General features: G+C 33.2%; 1 protein-coding gene across 1 annotated transcript in view; it reads right to left on the bottom strand.

The window, feature by feature from the left end:
- Nucleotides 1-22,323, bottom strand: part of LOC113518491 (arrestin red cell) — a 96,103-nt gene that overhangs the window by 31,096 nt on the left and 42,684 nt on the right. The window lies entirely within an intron of this gene.

The following is a 22,323-nucleotide window of genomic DNA, read 5'->3' as shown; positions in this document are numbered from 1 at the left end:
GTATTTGTCCATAATTTTTTTTTTCGGAGCAAAACCCTGACTGCTACGGAAACTAGTGGGAGACTGTACAAAAGTCGATTGCTTGGGTCCCATTCGTGTTTCAACCGTAAAGCAGTTGTGTTTGCATGGCTGTGTTTCGGTTTGAAGGGTGGGATATGGCGTGAATTTACAGAGTACAGAGGAATAACACCCGAGTCCTCAGGAATGGCAACGCATGCGAGGTATCATGTGCGAAACAGTATACTCTGTTACGTCCATGGTACTGCTCATGTCTACAGGCGACGGTTACCACTTTCCATCAGGTGGGCCGTCAACTTGTTTGCCATTCTAAGTTGTATAAAAAAAAAATAGACCAAATTGCAATAATCCGAAGTATGCACGAGTAGGTACGTCCTCGGTTATTAGACTTAATAGAATTGAAGTGGCAATTGAAGACCGTAACGATCAAATACAAGTACAATTTAATTAAGTTCCGGATGTGAGGCAAAATTACACATGTACGTATATAAATACGGTGCTTCAGAAACAAATTAAAGGCGATTCCTCGAGGGATAGTGAGCAGTTTGAAAAGTTATTAATTCCATTCACTGTTCAGAACCGTATAGAAAACTACATATGTATATCCGTTTGATTTGACCGAGAAAATGAAAAAAAAATCTATTCCTGAGAACAAAAATTTGGTGTTTCCAAATCGACTGATTGACTATCAAAATCAAGGAGAGTAGTAGTAGTAGAGATACTAGTAATATACCCTTTTAGATTGACCTCCACGCGGTTCCCCCTAGAAACCATCGTGGTTAATTATTGTTGAATTCGTCACGATGGGCCAACTGATCTGCTTTGATCCTCACTGGTGCTCCGAGAGCGTATGTTGATAGCACAGGCGGGGTTACCATTACATCTATTAGCATCCATTAAAAAATCACACTACATACTTTTAATATTATAATATTCGATTATGATAGTAAACATATTTGTTAAAATACAACCAAATAAAAGAAATTATGTGTACTCATACTACAACAGGTTTTTTGTTTTTAATAATGTAAAGTGTCTATACTAAATACACAGTACTTTGCAATTGTGTGACTATAAACAGAATTAATTGGCGATCTATATAAACACATCTTTTTACAATTACATTTTGCATTTACCAAATTCTAGTATTTATTTACCTATTGATTTAGGCGATTATTAATAAGGCGAATGATAGTGAAATTATTTATATAATATATTAAATATGGGCATACTTTTCAACAGTAACAGCCTCTTTTCTTTGAGTATAAATCAGATTATAATTAAATCTATTGTAGTATTTTTGCAACTCGGAATAGTAAATGGGAAGTGTCAACCGTCGCCTATAAGACACGAACAGCAACATCGATATCAAAGGACACTGTGACGCCTATGGTAGTCCTTATGCGTTGCCATTATGAGGACTGTAGTTGTTATGGCTTCGTTCCCTGAATAAATATTTTTATATAACTTGTAAATAGGAATAGAAAATAAACCTGATGAAAATTGATAACAGAGCCGCTAGAAATTAATTTATTATAAGTAGAACTGTAATAGTATCTTAGATATCGGATATTTTTCATCGTGATAATGTTACATCCACATTGTAAGGTAGGTAAATAGAGATATAGAGATTGAATTCACTTTTTCCCCTAATAGAAATAGGCAATCGTTACTACGAAATATTTTATCCGGCTTACTGGAAAATATTCCAAGAAAATTGTGTAACTCCTATTATCATACATTTTCGATAGGCGTATTTACGAGGGGACATATTTCTTAAAAATAATTATTGTGCAACATCATTCTTACTACACCTACTCGAAAAAAGATTTTTATTTAATTATATATTTTGTATCGAAGTACTTTGACAGAAGAACGCACAGCATCCTGTAAGATTTATTATCCCTGTGAGAAGAGAATTTCAGGAATTACATTAATAGAATATGTTATCTCTATTTTATTCTTTTTTATTTTGAGTAATTTTTCAAAAGACACATTTTTTTTTAATAATCATAACGCTTAATGCCAAGGAAAATAATAGAAATATATCTGCTTTCAAAATTACACTTATTTAAAAATAATTTTAATTAAAGTCAAGTACTGAACGTAAGTAAATGTACGTTTTATTTTTCTAGAGAGAGAGAGTAGTTTTAAAATGCACGTTTATCGCTTAAAGAAAAGTGCATATTATTGGCTTATGCAGTTTATAGCTCAAGTCTGCGACTAATCTACGAGTTGTATGTTGGTCGCTCTTCGGTGCAACATGTTTTTTTAAAAACAAACATTTTTAATATCGATAAAATTAATATAACCTGTCTACATTTTTTAATTAAAAACAAAACATGAGATTAATGAAGATATCGTCTTACATAAACACACAGAATAAAGTAATTACTCCACAAAAAAAAAAACAACGCTTTCTCTCGTAAAAAAAAAATATGGGACTAACTCATGGGAATAAAACCTATCTATTGGGAAAGAAATAACCAAAATATATTTAAAAATACCAAGAGATAGTATAGATTCATCACAAACATTTCAGTTGTTAATTGTCCACCGTTGAATATAGGTCTTCACTATGGATAGTTCAGAGCCACCTACAACTACAGACTTTTTGCATTACATCTTCAAGTAAGTCCATTCGCGCCACATATGATATCATAAAATTATAATGTTCATAATATATACGAAAACAGAATAACTTGAACCAAAACCAAATAAACTGCAAATTTACCATTACGCTTGGTATCTCGTTAGCGAAGTATAATTGGCTCTCAACATTTAGGGAAACGGTATTCCGCACTGGTCTTAGTCTTTTATAAAGTCCAACTGGGTCCAATAATTCTATGTAATATTATAGAATGTTTGTTTCAAAATCATGTTTAAACGGCTGAACGGATTGGAATGAGAATCGGTACATGGGTAGATTATATCCTAACTTACACATAAAATATCTACTCAAAAGGGCGGAATATAAATAGTTTTGAAATAATCTGAAAAAAAAATTTTTAATCGTCCGAGACTGCGTTTTCATGCGTTGTCACTAGAAAATCACCTTTCCCCTTATAATGTATAATAAGTAAGTGGTTCCGAAAATATTTTCTTAGAAAGATATCACAAATAATCCAAAGGGAGATTAGTTTATGTACTGCGAGGATTACTTATGTCGTCTTATGTCCACATACCGTCAAATAGTATATTTACGTATACACTTATGGTTAATCGTCAATGCAAATATTGAGACAGGGAAGGGAAGTGTGAGACAGTTGGAACATGTCATTATTGTTTCATGTCAAGCGACAAGAACATTATCAACAAGCAGATTTTGCCCCGCAAAAGAAAAAAAAAATCACAGTGCAATTTTTCCATGTAATTGTTTGTGTTTATAACAAGCTTATAGCTGTAATCTTTTGGAGGTAATTATAAAGAGTATCTATCTAGTAATCTCAATATAACTATTTTAAATAAAAAAAACATCAGTGGATGACGAGATTGTAGACATATTAGATTTAAGACATTTGTACTTAAAAAGTGGTATCGTGTGTTTACATATAGCCTTCTAAAAAGCAAGATTCTGCATCATAAAGTAAAAAAGCTTCAATATTTCGAAAATTAATAAGAAAACAACGTGAATTGCAAAAATAATTATCAAAAACGATTCACAGTTGATGCAGCAAAGATATCGCGTAACATGTAAAAATATGGGTGAATTGAAATAATCCCTAATAATATAATAGTAGTGAGATAAATTTGTCTATTTTCTAATACATATATTGATATTCTTGATTACCTATGAGTGCCTTATCTAAAAAATTATGTCTCTAAATTAGGTCTATAATATTACTGTGTGTATGTGTGTTTATTTTGTTACTTCATAACTCCTCGACGGCTTAACCAATCACCATAAAATTTGGTATACACGTACTACATGGGACGGAGAAGGATATAGACTAATTTTTATGCCGATCAATGAACATATACCGGTCACGCGGACGAAGCCGGGGGTTAAAGTTAGTAACAATTAATTTAAATAAGGCAAACATTTTATAATCGAACCACATTATTATATATTTGGATATAAATGTATGCTTTGTTGGTTATCCTTAAATAAATAAATGAATAATATTTGGTGTACTTTAATATTGATAAAATATTATTTACATGGAAATAAGAATTGAGCATTAGATTACAAGAATTAAATAATAAATATGGCGTCCATAGACTAGTGACATCGTTTGATATCAGACGGGCTGTGTGCTTGTTTACTCCCTTTGTGATATCTATATAAACGTTTATAAAAAAAAATGTACGAATATAAAAAAAGAATAACGTAATGAGAACCGTCTTCTTTTTGAAGTCGATTGAAAGTAATAATAGGAAAGTAAATAAAAATAATTTTGTTAAAACCCACCAGTTTTAATTGCTGGATATATATATATATATATATATATATATATATATATATATATATATATAGTACACAATAGCAGTGAATCTGATTTATTCATAAAAGCATAAATGTTCTAATAAACCTATTTCAAGTATTAGTGTAATCTATCACTTTCTATCAAATGAGGAATTTTGTTCAAAGGAAAGAGATGAAATGCTCCAGCAGCTAAAATAGGTTTATGAGTCGTTTAAGAATGGGTGCGAGGCCGATCTTTTTATGGGGTAATAGTTTATACAACGGATGACCTCGGATCATTGCAAAATGATGAGTTACAAGTACATTTTTGCTTTACAAATCACACCAATTTCAGCTGAGAATCATCAAAAACCGATGAAAACGAGATGTTTCGTAGACTCATTAGATTGAAGACATTTGAATTTAGAACCTATAGTTCTGCGTGTAAAGATAAATAATTGTTTTGTATCAAGCAGTTTTTTTTTTACTTCTCAAAGAAAAATGGATAAAGTATCTCTTTTTTTCAGTAATCGCAGAATATAGCAACAAAAAAAAAAAAGAATTAAAAACCTTTTCCATATGGAAGATGCATAAAAACTCCTGACATTCCTTTACTACTTTTGTATATTATGAATTGTCTCAAGACAAGACACACAGGTGATGTCAGAGTCGTTACATCTAGGTGAAGCTAAGAATCCACCCATGCATAAAATAAATTAGAACACAAATTTTGAAAATCGAAAATTCAAGAACTACAGAAAACTGAGCTTTCTATACTAGCAGCTGGTGGCACCGTATTAGTATGGGGGCATAAAAATTGTTATTTTTTCGAGCCACATTCATTATCATCGTCATCATATCAGCCGTCATCTGTCCATTATCGAACATTAGCCACCTCCATGAATCGTGGGATATTACCAATAGTTGCCACGCTCGGCAAGCGGGTTGGCAACTGTAGTTCGGCTTTGGTGATGTTTTGAGAGAGTCGCTGTTGTCCTTCCCTCAACCATTAACAGAAGTTAGTCGCCTCTTACAACACCCATGGGAAAAGAAGAGGTGGCCCATTCTATGCCGGGACCACACGGTGATTTGCGCCATACTGCGTTGGAATAAATGTTCAATTCCATTGGTAGAACACTCCCTTATAATAATGCTATTTCAATTTCAACCTGTATAAGTAGGGGTCGAGGGTGGTGGGGACTTGACAGCTAGATGGTTATGACTGATATAGGTCACGAGTAAATACAATATAAAATATCCACTACAGCACACTACACAACGGGAAAAATAAACGCAGTTATCTGTATACACAATTATTATTAAGTGAAATTTTATTAACTGTATAATATATGAGTATTCATGTAAAATTAGTAGATCTATCTACATATCTATACAATTATAAATCGTTTTTAATGGATAAAGAACCGGTCAGGTGTGAGGTGAATTGACATGCCAAAGGTTTCGTAGATAAATTGATTTATTTAGTTATTTATTCTTTATTAACCACATTATAAAAAAGTATAAAAGGCGGGCTTAATGCTATAAAGCATTCTCTTCTAGGCATCCTTTAGTGAAACAGAAATGTGACGATGCGATGAAAAATTTGAAAATTGTAGATAAATATTATAGTTACAGACAAATATACGGTTTACGATTTAAGACATTTATTTCTCTAAAGATTTACATAAATCACTTAAAAATCAAAAATGAGAAATTTAAAACTATGAACGTGCACTTAATATCTACTGTTAGCGAGCGTAATTTATCGAACATCAACTAAAACCAAAACATAATGTGAAACTACCTTCATTTTATAAAAATTATAAAACACAATGCGACTCAATACAACAAGTTGCTTATAATGTGAGGCCAATATCTACAATCTTCTCATATATATGATATACGATACCTTCAAATATATATGATATAAGAGTATATTATTACATTTCTAATATAAAATGAGCACCTAATGTTAAGAACTTGAGGTGTCTATTTCGTTTTGTTATGATTTACTATCTATTGATAGTATAATTACTAATTTCTTATTTTGGATCATAATTGTGGTTAAAAATGGAACCGCATAATTAACAACTTTTTTTTTATGCAATTTAGAATGGCAAACAAGCTGACGGCACACCTGATGGAAAGTGGTAACCGTCGCCTATAGACATGACAGTACCATGGACATAACAGAGTATACTGTTTCGCCCTTGATACCCCCACGCGTTGCCATTCCTGAGGACTCAGGAACAACAAACAGGCAACAAACCTATCAAATTTAGTTTTTTTTTTTTAAATATTTTGTACTATAATCTCAATAACACTAACTACAATATTAAATGCATTAAAAATAAAAGAAATTCCTTACTAATATTATAAATATGAAAATTTTGCTTATTACTGCGATCACGCGGACGACGTTGCGGGCAAAACTGGTAAGTTATAAACAAATTTAGGTACCAAAAACAAAACAACGTCACATTTCGCTGTTTGAGCTGACAGCGTAATATATTATAAGTCATAAAAGCATATTACGTAGTGTCCCCAGGCGTGGACTGTGGTTTATGACCGCTGGCAAAGAAATGTATATTCAGAAAGAAAATTATGTTGATACATATTATCTTGTATTTCTCTATGAATTTGATTGTAATAAGAGGACCTATCATGAAATATATCCCGAAATTTCAGGGCCGAACGAAACACTTTGATGTTAAAAATACATAATACGTTTAAAAATATTCAAAATGTTAAAATATCTTTATTTATTTATTCTTTTTTTCGTATTTAATTTCGGATTATTCCTTTCATAATCATTACGGTATTATTGTTAGTTATATATTAAAGCTATCGTTTTTCTTTGCTGAGACAAAATCCTGCTTGTTGTGAATCAAAAGCTCCATGTAAACATAGCAATTCGTTGTTCTAAATTCAAACATTTTTATTATTCACTAAGTATATTCAATTTAACATCCTATACGAAACATTTCGTCATTTTTGTATGTTTTATCATAACTGAAATTTCTTGCAGAGCTAAATTTTAACTTATCATAAACAAGAATTACCACTTTCCATCAGGCGGATCGTTAGCTTCTTTGCCATTCTAAGTTGCATATAAAAAAACAATTTTCAAGAAACACGTTCACGCTTTTTATACTGTTAGTACTTTCATCCTTGCTAATGGAATCTCCGCGAAATGCTCTGAGACAGCTAGTCTCTAATAATTTTCTTAAATTTAGAGCTTTACTGGGTTTTTAAGGTAACGAATCCATTAACACTCACTTGAGAACAACGATATTTACGAGGTAAAGGAGAGAAAATCCTAACACCAATTTTAATGCTGAATTATTCAAAGCATCTCATATACAATGCTCGTTGTGAAGACTCCTCGTCAAATACGAGTATACAGGAATACCTGTATACTAATAAAGTATGCTTACAATAACAGAAAATTTCAGCAATATGTAATTAATATTTACTTTTAATTTATTTTCATGGGGTCCCGGGGGTTGTGTTTAATAAAATTAAGTGTAACGAAAAATTTAAAATCGAAAATAATACATCCATCACGGACACATTTTATTTTTAAATGGATGATAATGGTATGGTAATCCTGCGTTATTGATTTACACGAGCGTGCCAGTGAGGGGTGATAGGTGAAGATGAAGCCAGGTCTATTGGTACGCAACAAGGATGGTTTCCAGGGGTGATCATCAAGTTATCGACCCAGCAATCGATTTGCTAATAATATAATTTTATTAGCAATGGGACCAACAGCCACTGTGACAATTTATTTAAGACAAGTTTGTGTAAAATTTTAATAAACATTTGTATATATTTCAAGTCAGTTGGCTGTCCGATGTTTCCACTCAGACTTAACATTTTAATTATTGTTAAGCTAGCGTTAATGAAGAAAAAAAAACTTAACTACTGTCTTAGATATTAAAGGTTTTGGTATTTTGAATTCTGTTATTGATATCCACACCACAAAAGGAATTTAAAGACGCTAAACTTTTGAAGTTGGATCTTTAGGAGAATTCCCATAAAAAAAAAAAAACTACAGACAAAATACTTGTAATACAATTTTTATTTTTCTCACAGTGTATATCCTTGTGCATAGAAAGTTTTTACGCCAGAGTAACAATTTGGTATTCATATAGAGAACACATAGGATAGTATCTGTCTTCTAAATGCCACAAACTCAGGGATTTAAAATGTGCGTATATCCTTACTAATGCTTACTAATAAATGCGAAGATGATTAAGAAATCGTCATGAAATCTACATACATGTTTTATTTAAAATTAAATAGCATACTGGCTACTTTTTATTCGGGTCAATCAATATATTCCGGCCACGCGGACAAAGTCTCGGGTAAAGGGTAAAAATTAGATGAGCAAAATAAAGTTGAAGAATAAACACAAATATGAAAGGTAGAGGAAGGATATTATCTGAAACACTTCTCTGTCCACAATAAGTATCCTTTTGTTTGCACGAGAATCTTCTAAATATAAGAGTGTTAAACAGTAAAACGAGTCAATGGGATGCAGACCTTTACAAACACGAGTATGTTTGAATTTCATGATTGAAGCCACCCTAACCATAAATAATACTTTACCTATTATGATTCTAAACTCATACCTTTCATTTTGTATGTAGTGTATATAGGTAGGTCGGATGAGATAGGGTTGCTACTGCATAATTTAAGAGTCTTCAGAATAAAAAATAAGGTTCTTTTGTGTGTATGATATGGATGTCTTCAATGATTTGTGAAAATGTTTTTTTTTTTTTATACAACTTAGAATGGCAAACAAGCTGACGGCCCACCTGATGGAAAGTGGTAACTGTCGCCTATAGACATGAGCAGTACCATGGACATAACAGAGTATACTGTTGCGCCCATGATACCCCCCATGCGTTGTCATTCCTGAGGACTCAGGTGTTATTCCTCTGTACCCAGTAAATTCACGCCATATCTCACCCTTCAAACCGAAACACAGCCATGCAAACACAACTGCTTCACGGTTGAAACACAAATGGGACAGAGGTACCCAAGCAATCGACTTTTGTACAAAGTGATTTCGATGATTCCTTTTATAATATAAATAATATTAACAACTACTTTTCTATGGTTTGCCTACACTAATCTTATCAAAATCTAAGTTAGTGTATTTAAAAAAAAAAATAGATTTGGTACTTGTGTTAACAATATTGAAAAAACAGCAAACTCTATAATAGTAATTTGCAAATTTTTTAACCACTAACAAGCATCAATGAAAATAAGACATTATTACAATTGCAATAAAGTCCTAATCCCATCTGATCCCAGCGTATTACTGTAGCTGTCACCCTGTCTATAACAATGTTTCCGTTGCTTCAGAATTTAATATCGGTCCTGTAATGTGACAGTTCGTTACGGACGCTCATAAAAACAGTTAATATAAATTGTAATATTTTCTCTGTTGGCATTTCGTTATTCCCGTAAACATAAATAATGTCACGACTGTAATTCCTGATGGGGTAGTGAGCGACGTTTGTCTATTAATATTATTATGGTACATTGAATACTTACCCAGTCAGTCGTTTTCAGTTATCTGAGATTCAAGCCAGATTCGAACTCAGGACTTTTTTTTATAACATTTAAGTTAAAATCTGCCACATTATGCCACAGTAACAACGCTCCCACATTTTGTAAATGAAAAACGAACCATCAAAAGTAAAATAAGAAGAATAAAAAGGATTATAAGCTACAGGGGCGTCATGAATTCAGAGGCGTGCTCGTCCTAATTACATTGTCTGAGTCTATAATAAATTAGATTCTCAAAGTCCGAGAAAAACGGCTTAAAGAATTTATTGTACGTGAGTGAAAACTCTCGCACGGGGGAAATGTGTGAAATAGTTTATATGTAAATCTTCTTTCTCTTTTATTCTAAGCGACTTTTAAGAGAAGGAGATTCTAAAATTATCTATATTTTATTTTACTTTTTGTTAGGCGATGTGTTTGTCAATTTTATACTGGAATACTTTATACTGGAATTTTGCAATTGATCGAGTATCCTCCCTCATATGCTTGATTGCAATTTTGCTTTTAGATTCTGCATTCTTCATTTACGTATTTTCAATACTAAATTCTTATGTCTAGGAAACAGTTCATTGTCCATCGGTGAGTATCTGATTACTATATTTTTTCTTGCGAAGCAAACTATACTGCTTTGAATCCGTATAAAATTTTTCTCAATAATAAACACATCAATTTCAATTTGACTATATTTTTTGCGTATAATATATATAGTCGAATACAATGCAACCTCTTTTGTTAAGTCCGCTAAGAGGCTTAACGAACATATTTTTCTATTTACCAAATGAGTGAATACGGACGATGTTTCGTTCGCCAAAACAATAAATCATGCAAACTAGGTCAGTTTATAATAGTGGAGCTTTTGTTTGGAACTCTGTTGCGCATTCCCACGGCACAAATTAGGTCGCTGAAAGATACCCGATTTCGGTACAAGCCTTCGCGATGAGCGTGAACATTAAATAATGAACTCGTATGTTGATCACATATTGTTCGTTAATTTAAGAGTTATCTCATAACTAGTATTTGTTGGTAGCTTCGTACGCGTGGTTTTTGGAAGTAAATAACCCCTTTTAGATGACGTATCAAGATAAAACATTCACCAAATTTCGAGTTAGACTTTCTGGAACACAACTGTGAAAACCACAACCAATTCATAGTTACCGTTGGGGTTATTAGAATTTTGAATAAGTTTCTTTTACACGAAAATAAATTGCCACGGGAACGGGAACAATATTAATCAATAAACGAGTCTATTTAAAAACATATCTAAAAACAAGTCTTCATTATCGGATTCTGGGCACCACAAAAACGTGCACATTTTAAAAAAATAGGCGAAAAATAAATAAGAATATCATCAAAGCTTTACTGCGGTTGCCAACCCGCCTGCCAAGCGTGGCAACTACTGGCAAAACCTTCCTTATGGGGGAGGCTATGTTCAGCAATAGACAGTTAATGGCTGATATATGTATATGCCAAATTTCAGTACAATCGGACTTCAGAAGTGGTTAAATGCTTGTAAATAATACACAAACCGGGAGGAGAAAAGGGATTGTTAGTAATGGGTTCTAATTGACCCATTGCTAGCAATAAACCCTATCAGGTCGAACTCCACTCGGTTCCCCTTCGAAACCATAGTGTTTTTTTTTTGATGGGTGAAAATGGTACGGTAACTCCGCCTGCGCTAACGGGATACGCTGGCGGAGCACCAGTGAAGGATGATAGATGAGAAAAAAAACAGGTCAGTTAGCCCATCATGATGAATTCATCAGGAATTAACCATGATAGTTTCCAGGGAGAACCGCGAAGAGGTCGACCTGGTTGGGTATATTGCTAGCAATGGGATTCTCAATCTCCATTACTAACAATCTCTTTCCCCCCAACCATCGTGATTAATTCTAGTAGAATTCGTCACGATGGGGTAACTAACCTGCTTTCATCGTCATCTATCATCCCTCACTGATGCCCCGCCAGCGTACACCGATAGCACGGGCGAGGTTACCATTCCATTATTACCTATTAAAAAAAAGTACTCAAACTGTACGTAGCATGAAATCAGCCGCAATTCTCACTGTCTACTCCATTAGTGTCGTAGCGTAAAGGGAATTTGTTTATCGTAAATATAAAATAAACACATTCAACCGCAAATTACTTGTGTAATGGATGGAATACCTCAAACGTATTCTAATACAGGTACTATGTACCTAATTATCGTGGCTTATCCTGCACGTGTTTAGACTTTAACATGCCAACAACGTGATACAAGCATGGAATATATAATAATACAAGGGCGCACTGAAATGTACTCATTTTCAACCGACTTTAAAAAGGAGGAGGTTCCATTCGGTAATATTTTTTTTTATGTTTGTTACCTCATAATTTATCAGTTATAGACCGATTTGTAAAATTCTTTTTTATTTGAAATAGAATTATGATATATTTACTAATGGGTCCATAGAAATTCAGTCAAAATCGGTTTCATAGTTAAGTTTTTAATTCAAAATAACTGGTTTTTTAAGTTCTAAAATAGATTTTGCCACAAATGAAGTCAGTTCTTTGTGGAACACAAGGGGTCCAATCTGAAAGTACATATATCTTTGTTCTAATTCAGATAAAAAAAAGTTTACAAATCGGTTTTTAATGACAGAGTAAAACAAGCATAATAAACATAAAAAAAAAACAAATATGAAAACCTCCTTTTTTGAAATCGATTGAAAAACAACAACTAAGAATATTGTCAGAAAATTATAAAACAAACAGGAGACGAGCAAAGAAATCATCAGGTTGGTGCCGACAGGCACATATAAAGTTGATATAACTTTGAATGGAAATGTTTGTTAATGAAATTCAGTAGGTTTATAAAACAGTACAGGGTGGCAATATGCGACTTCATATTAAAAGATATATACTTATACCTTGAGGCGCAAGCTGCTCTCTTATTTGAAATAATACTTGATAATAATTTAATATTTTGCTCCGTAAAAAACAGCACTTTTAATGACGTTAAAATTAATATGGAACTAACAAATACGAGAGAAAATTCTATAGATTGAAAAAAGAATTATCAAAATCGGATAGGAATTGATGAAGACCAGATGGAGACTTTGTACAAAAGTCGATTGTTTGGGTACCTCTGTCCCATTCGTGTTTCTACCGTAAAGCAGTTGTGTTTGTATGGCTGTGTTTTGGTTTGAAGGGTGGGATATGGCGTGAATTTACAGGGTACAGAGGAATAACACCTGAGTCCTCAGGAATGGCAACGCATGGGGAGTATCATGGGTGAAACTGTATACTCTATTATGTCCATGGTACTGCTCATGTCTATAGGCGATGGTTACCATTTTCCATCAGGTGGGCCGTTAGCTTGCTTGCCATTCTAAGTTGTATAAAAAAAGATACATATAAAAATCTAATTTTTGAAATCGGTTAAAAACATTCTAAAATGAAAGAAAGGAGTAGGCCCTTAATACTGAATATTGTTTATAAATAACTGTACTAGATTGTTTCAGAGAGTTGAGACATCCTCTCCTTTTTCCTTAATTATTAAAACACGTATTCCATTGTTATGCGGAAGGAAAAGAGTTGTTAACGTAAACATACATAGATAAAAAAGGAATATGGCTTAAAAAGAATTTTATATTAAACGATATATTTATCCCATCGTTAAAAAATAAGATACGTGTTTAGGATATAAATGTAAATAAAAGAGGTATCATTAGGTTCCTCTTAATTGTGTCATGTAACCAATTTTTTTATGGGTGAAATATACACTGGCTGATACCCCTATCAGTGAGAAGTGATAGGTGAAGATGAAAAGGCAGGTCAGTTAGCCCATTGTGACGAATTCAATGATAAATTAGTCACGATAGTTTCCAGGGGGAACTGCGTGTAGGTCGACCTGATAGGGTATATTGATAGCAACGGGGACTAACCTCTCTATTACTAATAATCCCTTCCCTTCCTAAGTAACCAATTATAACAAAAACATAAAGTAATTTTAAGAACATAAACTGTAAACGACGCAATGGGGACTTCTTTCCTCCGCATTGGAGCATTATAAAAAATGAAAAAAAAAAATAAAATAAAATAAGAAAACTGTTTGATTTATTTGAAAAGGTTTGACTTATTTGAAAATCAGGGTTTTTTGTGTATCTATTAATTCCTAAAGTGTTGAAAACAATTTCAAGTGTTAACCTAATATTGTCTTTGCCCGGTGAATCTTGTTTGCACAGAAGTAATGAGTCTTTTGCTATTGTGCTGTAAATTGTGATAAATATTTGCTTGGGCACAAATTCACTGGCGACCAACACATTAAATTCATAAACAATTTTCGGCACTGACTAATCAATAATTCGGTAACATTTGTCCTGTTTAGAGTGAATTGTTGGAAATATTATTTAGGTATTTAGGTATACATTCAATTAAGTAATTATAAAACCATTAGTGTATTAAAATTGTATTTGGTATGTCGAGGTGTACTACTCATATCTGAAGACTACAAAAAATTTCGTGTTCACGACTGAAGTCACTTTTTTGCGAAGTAAAAAACGAGTATACTTGTAAAAAAATAATTACTATTAATTTTGAACTAATAAATTAATTGTTCTTAAAGTTTCCCAATGATTAATTATTGGATTATTTATTTGAAGAACTAAAATAACAGTTTTATTACTGCGTGCCATTTTTATTACTCGTTCGATATAACCTACGAGAACACGTCGTGCAGTAACTCGACACACTTGTACCTATAGTTCAGGCAATAATACTGTATCGCAATAAAATACGAACCCATAAACATTTGAAGGTAACTTTTTATGAAGCTAATAGTTTATATATCAATATAATTCCATGAGTCAGAACTGGCATTAATAAAATATTTGTAGCCATCGAAGTCTATTGTGGGGGCCACAATGGAAAAATACGTGTACAAACAATACGTTCATAATATTTATCATGAGGCTATACCTGAGGAATAAGCTGTTATGTCCTGTCATTTCCACTGGTTTGTCCTTGAGATTGAAAATTCTTTTCAAATCAACTATGCTTGTTTGTGGGTAAACTACTGTTCGACGTCACCAGTGGAACAGAAGTACCTATGCAGACAATATTTGAAGTTTTCTTCTGAGTTAGTTCCATACTAATTCACGATTGAAGTTATTTATTTACGAAGTAAAATCTAACATTTCGACTCAAGAAAAAAGTAAAAAACTGTATCGAAAACTTTTAAAAGAAGATTGTAAATATACTCATAAGTAGGTGAACACAAACTTCAGATTACCTATTGCTATTATTTAGTTTACAGTATGTAATTCCTATTTAGAAACAAAATAAAGTCACTTCGTAGCACGCCACTAAGTAATAGCTGTTCGCTACAATGCTACGAATGAACGCTGCTAACGAAGCGTAGCAAGCTGAATCTAGGTCAGTCATTGTAATATAATTAGAATTTATAGCTATTTTGCTAAATTAACACTAGTAATAAATATTGGAAATTGCACCATAAATTTTATCATTTTCTATATTACGAAGTTGACAAACAAGCCTATAGTCCGTTTGATGGTAAATGGTCACTGTAGCCTTATGACTCCATTTTTCTGAAGATTCTTAACTCGTTCCTCATAAAATCCAAATCTCACACAAATCTATTTTAAGCTATAGTTAAGTGTTATATTGTCGTTTTGCGTTTATTTCCTTATTTGACAGATAGTGACAAAACACTCTAATAGTTAAAATAAGTTTGTAGGACGTTTTAGTTTTTATGAACCGCTTAGGGTTAAAGTTTTAACATTCTTTAACTGGTGTTGAATAATACTTATATAAACAATAATTTGTATTTGAATGTCATATACAAATAAGTGCTTTATATTATTCTCAATTTCGTGTATAATATAGTATATATCATATATGTGTAAGTATATTTGGTATTCATATATATTTATTATATAGATTTATTTATATATATAATATAGATTTATTTTCTCTTCACAATTTATCACTTGTATATTTATTTATTGACGAGAGATGCCAGTGAAGCCATGCGATACAGCTTGTATATGTTATTCTTATTATATCAACCGTTAACTGTCCACTGCCTTCCTTAAAAGGAGTGTAGTGTGCTGCCAGTTGTTACCAGGCAGGCAGGCACAACCACATTTAGTCTTTGGTGATGTTTTAAGAGAGACGTTGCTTCTCATCTTTTGACTATTAAGTTTCCTTAGTCACCTCTTACGATACTAACGGGAAAGGAAGGGGTGGCCTATTCTATGCCAGGTCCACACAGCGTAGTATAGGTATATTAAAGTGATAAGATGCGGCTCATTTGTGTATCTGTGTGTCATTTGAATTGGTTTAATCGTTTTATACATTCGAACAAACGGTAGGAATTGCATTGTCAATGAAGTTGAATAGCTGTCCCATTGCTAGAAATATACCCAACCAGGTCGACCACCTTGTGAATTTGACGATTGACTACCCGACCAGATTATATCCTTCTTTACATTTTTTTATATTGATATATTAGTAAAATCAACACGACTTCAATCGTGTGATTTTGGTTAAAAAATAGCGGTTTTACTGTTCAACTATATATCAAATTTTAAGTAAAAAATACCTTCATTAAAATTATTGAGTAGCCTTATCCTATAGATTCTGTGGCGAAAACAAGATCCAATCGACACTGCGCAATTAAATAGCAATTTAATGTCACCATCAATACGAAATAGACAACAATAAACCGAAGAAAAAAGGAAATTTGATTTCGTGCCTGTACAAGACCAATATCCGGCGTTTAAAAGCGGCTTGTCTCTAAAGGCGGAAGCGAGCTGCGCTGAGGGCGAGGGGATGGACCCTTGTATTCAAGTTTAATGGTTAATATATCATAAAATGAGAAATTTGTCTCTCTAAATAAGATGTACACACGTAAATTGCTTTTGTTATAGCTTTATTCATCGTCATGCTACATTTATGACAAACCTTTTATAGTTGTACTTTGCGGAATTTTAATTATTTATATATATATACTAATGAACGACGATATTGCGTATATACTTCAAACTGTAAGTTATGAGTAACGATACCATCGTCGTAGAGGATATGACAACGATGTTGTTAACACTCATAATGGACCGTTGCAAACAGTGCTTCAGTATGTTTGTCTATGCAAACGTTTATCACGCGAGCACCTGCGTCGCATTTGACGACGATGACGAGCACAAATGCCAAGAGGCAACGATAACACGATTTCTTGAAAAAATTCTACCAAAAACAGAGAGTTTTTTTTTTTATACCACGAAGGTAAACAAGCATACAGATCCGTCTGATGGTAAACGGTCGCTGTAGCCTCTGGACGCCTACAACACTAGGAGTATCACGTGCGCGTTGCCGATCCTGAACAAACCCAGTAGGTACACCCCTTTCAAAGAACCCCCTTGGTTTCTACTTTTAAGTAGCTAGGTGCTTACCTAACTACTTAAAAGCAATAAAGTTTTAGTCAATCCTCTTTGAACTTTCCTGGACTTTGATTTTGATTTTGGACTTTGATTTTGTGTAAGAGTCGAGTTTAGCTGTGTTCCAATTACGGTCCAAGAGTGGCCCTTTCCATATCATAAAACAAAAAGCGAATATGAGAACTGTTAAAACTGGACTACGTATAGAAAGGGCATATAAAATAAAAGCAGTTGCATTATTACATTTTAACATAAAAAAAATATTTGAAAGATCAATTTCAAATTTCCAAATAATTGAACAAGAAACTCTTCAGTTTGCTGAGAATTCGTTAAGCGATGTTTGATATATGTGTGTGACTGGCATTGCAGAGACATTTAAAATTGTGTAGCTACTAAACTCGTTACCTGCCACTCATCAAGAGTACAATGTACAATAAACGATGTCGTTCATACCTCATAATAATCCATAACATAATCTCATTAGCACACATGACGCGCACGAGAGCGCACGCTTTGACGGCAACATGTTGGTGTGGGATTAATTTTACGTTTAATTACGCCGACTTGACATCACAGAATACTCAAATTTGTGGGCAATTATACTTGATTCTAACCACCGTGTAATATTCTTTCGTAGAGGTAATTGCCAGCCGAGTGAAACGTGGTTGTACATTTTCGCTGGCAATAATTTAACATATCTAGACGTTTTTACCACCATTATGTTCAAGGTGAGGTGTTTAAAATCAGTTCATACATAATGACTGATTTCTATTATTTATAGTTATTATTATTATTATTTGATAATCCACGAATTATTTATATACGATTGTAATGCGAATAATCGATAATTTCGATTTAACTAAATATTCGCCTCATCTTTGCTAATCCAAATAGGAATACATATTCAGAGAAATGTATATCGATAACCAAAAACAATTTATTACTGGGACTTCTCTGAATTTGATATTAATACAAAATAAGTTCTAAAGAAACCAACAAATACAAGTTCTGAATATCAACGTAAAATTTATCCCGCTCAGTCTTAGGTTTTTGTAACACTAAGTACAATTGTGCAAATATTTTTGATTGACATTCTGTTACCAAAAAAATCTGATTAAATTTTAAATTAAAATGAGCGCTTTAGTTGAGTTTATAAATCTGATAAAAGATTTCAAACGTAACATGATATGTTAAAAAAAAAAACTAAGATTAAAGACGGTACATCACAAAACAACCCGCATAAATGACGTCTACTTAGTTAATCGGTCTCTCCCGATCCGTTGGATGTATTACAAAACTTGGCATATTACTTGGAACCCTGTATACTTTGAAAACGGATCGTACTATCTTTTAAAGGTCGCGAAACCTGATATTTTCTTTGAAACTATGAAAAATATTATTTACAATACTCTTTTTTATATTCTATGACTCTATCGTGTCTATTTAATCAAAAAGCGATTAAAGAGTATTCGTTGTCAGAAATTATATATATATATATATATATAAATGGTGATTCTAAAATCACAAGCTCAATGTGTATTTTCAATTGCAAAGCTCCCTCTTAGATTCCCTCTTATTGACAAAGTGATAAGGTTGCCATGTTTATATTGAGAATTATAGTATTAAAATTCAACTTAGTTTTATTTGTATTTTATGATTACATAAAAAGTTGTCTAGAAAACGATGTATATTATGGAAAAATAATAAATATTGAAATCAATGTTTGCAATTGATTGCAATATTTATTATATACCATGTTGTGATTAAAGCACGTATTCGTTGTCTCAGAGAGCACAAACAAGCGAAAATTCAACAGATCACGAGATCTGGTAAGCATATAAAAAAAATTGGCAACACTGGCAATACCAGATTATCAGAAAAAGTTCTCTGTCCATAGAAACAGGGACTTTCAAAGTGTGATTCGGTTTGTTTATCTTTGATAAAATAGAACACTCGGCGTATGATTAATGATGGAAAACTCAATTCTGTTTGTAACGAGCTTTTTCCGTTATGTATTTATAAAAAAAAAAACATGAATGAGAAAGTCCTTGGTTAGTATTAGATAATAACATTATTTTTACGTAAGCGTGTAAACATGGATAACAATCTATAATAGTAGGGTAATTTTTAAGTTGTTTGGGATTGCATTTAAAAGGCGAACGAGTTTCTATGGAATTTGGTAATACAGGTGGATCTGGACTTATTGTTTTTTATTATTATTGACTTGACCATAGCCTTAAAATTTTACTGTAATAGGTGTTATCTTGTGGAAATCCATATCACTGGTTATTAGAAATATTTTGTTTAATTCCGCTACCATAAGAATGTGCGCGACTGCCAATATTCGAAGATTGACCACTATCATTACACCAGAAGTTGTACAACCTTCCATCCTGAAAACGCTTCGTATAGATATAGAAAACGTGTGAATATATATATATATATATATATATATATATATATATATATATATATATATATATATATATATATATACGAGGTCGTGTTGTAAAACGTGCGAGAAAGAGGAGTGGGGAGGCCAGGTGGACCCCTTCCTTATGTCCCTAACAATGCTTCAGTTCTGGTCTGACCGCCGTGCGGTGCGACCAGAATATGTGAAGTTACCTCTTAACGAAACCCCGTCGGCATGGAGCGCTTCCGTTGAAGAGCAGCGCGTAATATGTTAAGAATGAATGATCTCAGTTTCTCAGCAAAAAAGATACAGAGAGCAAAATCAAGAATAAAAAAAATATAAAAAGTACAAGCCATGGTTTCGCCGGATTTGGCCCCGTGTGACTTCTTCTTGTTCCCAAAAACCAAATTGGTACTTCGGGGGCGGCATTTGGGGGACATAAATGAGATAAAAAAAGCTACGACGGGGCAGAGAAACCTGGAAGCACAAAATTGTGCAAACACAAGGGGATAAAATTGATTTACCTGAATAATTGTAAAATAAAATTTTTAAAAAACTTTGATTTGACAAACTTATATATATATATATATATATATATATATATTTATATATATATATTTACAATTGAGAACAGATAACTACACCAGAATATAGGACGCAGAGTATATGTTAAGAGAATGAGTTTCTCAGCAAAAATACAAGCAAAAAATAAAAATATAAAAAGTACAAGCTGGTTAGGGTAGGGAGATGGAAGCACAAAATGTGCAAACACAAAAACCTAATGAGTCAAATCGCGACAGGCTGTGATTTGACCTTATAATAATAATATGCGAAGTGAAAACTTATCTGTCTCCTTCACCCTTCATCTCAATGAAAGATGCATACATCTTCACATAAACATGGAGGGAAAAGTCTACTTATGTCGCGTTTAGACACACAAGTACAAAAGAGCGCGTCACATTGATGGATGGGCATGTGGGGAGATTACATACATATAAACTAGGGTTAGCGTTGAGCGACGAATACGTACAATCGAGGTGTCTTCAGATTATTCTCTGATCGATCATCTATCGTTGAAAATCGCATAACAAACAGAAATATACGCTTGGAGGAAAACAAATATTGATGTTCCTGATTATGATGGAAATGCTGAATTAGTTTATGAAGCCTAATAATACGACTATTATTTATCGGCTCTGCTTATACATGCTGTTTAAAAATATTCAGCTATTGAAAGGATTAATATATCAGAGGTTATATAATACTTACTGATTATGAAAGTGAGTTTTTTTTTTAAAGGGTTATAATGCAATAGTAACTCCGCCTGCGCTAACGGTATACGCTGGCGGGGCACCAGTGATAGATGATAGGTGACGATGAAAGCAGGTCAGTTAGCCCATCGTGACGAATTCTACTAGAATTAACCACGATGGTTTCCAGAAGAAACCGCGTGGATGTCGACCTGAGAGGGTGTATTGCTAACAATGGATTAATTAGACCCCATTACTAACAATCCCTTTCCCCCCTATGAAAGTGAGTTTCTTTGTTTGTTACCTGTTAGCGCCTTAACGGTTTAACCAATCACAATTTGATATGGACATATGGGGCGATGAAGGTTAGAGGCCACTTTTAATCCCAGTCAATGAACATATCACGATCACGCGGACGTAGTGGCGAGTAAAAGCTAGTACTATATATAATAAATATCAATACATATATATAAACCCCATGTCGCGTTGATCAAAAATTTCACGGCCATTCTTGCCGAGTTTCGAGAGAAACTTGATTACGACGCGCTGCTTTCAACGGAAGCGCTCTTCAACGGAAGCGGGCTCCATGCCGGGGGTTTCCTTTCCTTATACAAACCAATGCTATACTGTACTGTATCTACTGGTATGAACTATTATTTTTTACCTACATTCTTATTTACTGTTTATGGTTCTATAATCTTAACTAGACATGCAGTGTGTAAACGTTTTTGCAGATCAAACAAGCTTGGCATTCTCCTAATGTGAAAGAACTGTGAAACACGCAAGGCCAAATCCTTTCATCCACGTGTTGATAACGGACGACAGTGTGAAATGACAAAAGGTGTGTGACAGTACGTAACAACATTGGAAACTTCATAACGATGGCGATAAAATTAGAATATTACACCTACTATCTGCTATTCTAACATTAATCAATGATCACTCATTACCGGGCAAAGTCTCCCCCATGTCCTTAAAAAATTTCATGTTGAGTGTCACCTCAAACCAATCCCTTTTAAATGCATCTAGGTGGTCATGCCATCGCTTCCTGAGTCGGCTTCAGCGTCACTGTTTACCACCATACACTAGGTGGAGATCTTTACCCACCTATCAAAATCCATCTTATCTAATTAACCATCATTAACATCCTTTTAAAGAAGTATTCTATCAGTGAAACTGAATATTTGTATAGTAAAACACTTTCTTAAAAGGAATATTTCG

The sequence above is a fragment of the Galleria mellonella genome, unplaced genomic scaffold, assembly GCF_026898425.1.
Source record: "Galleria mellonella isolate WM207_F2 unplaced genomic scaffold, CSIRO_AGI_GalMel_v1 utg200, whole genome shotgun sequence".
NCBI classification, from domain to species: domain Eukaryota; kingdom Metazoa; phylum Arthropoda; class Insecta; order Lepidoptera; family Pyralidae; genus Galleria; species Galleria mellonella.
This window is presented reverse-complemented; position numbering and strand designations above follow the sequence as displayed.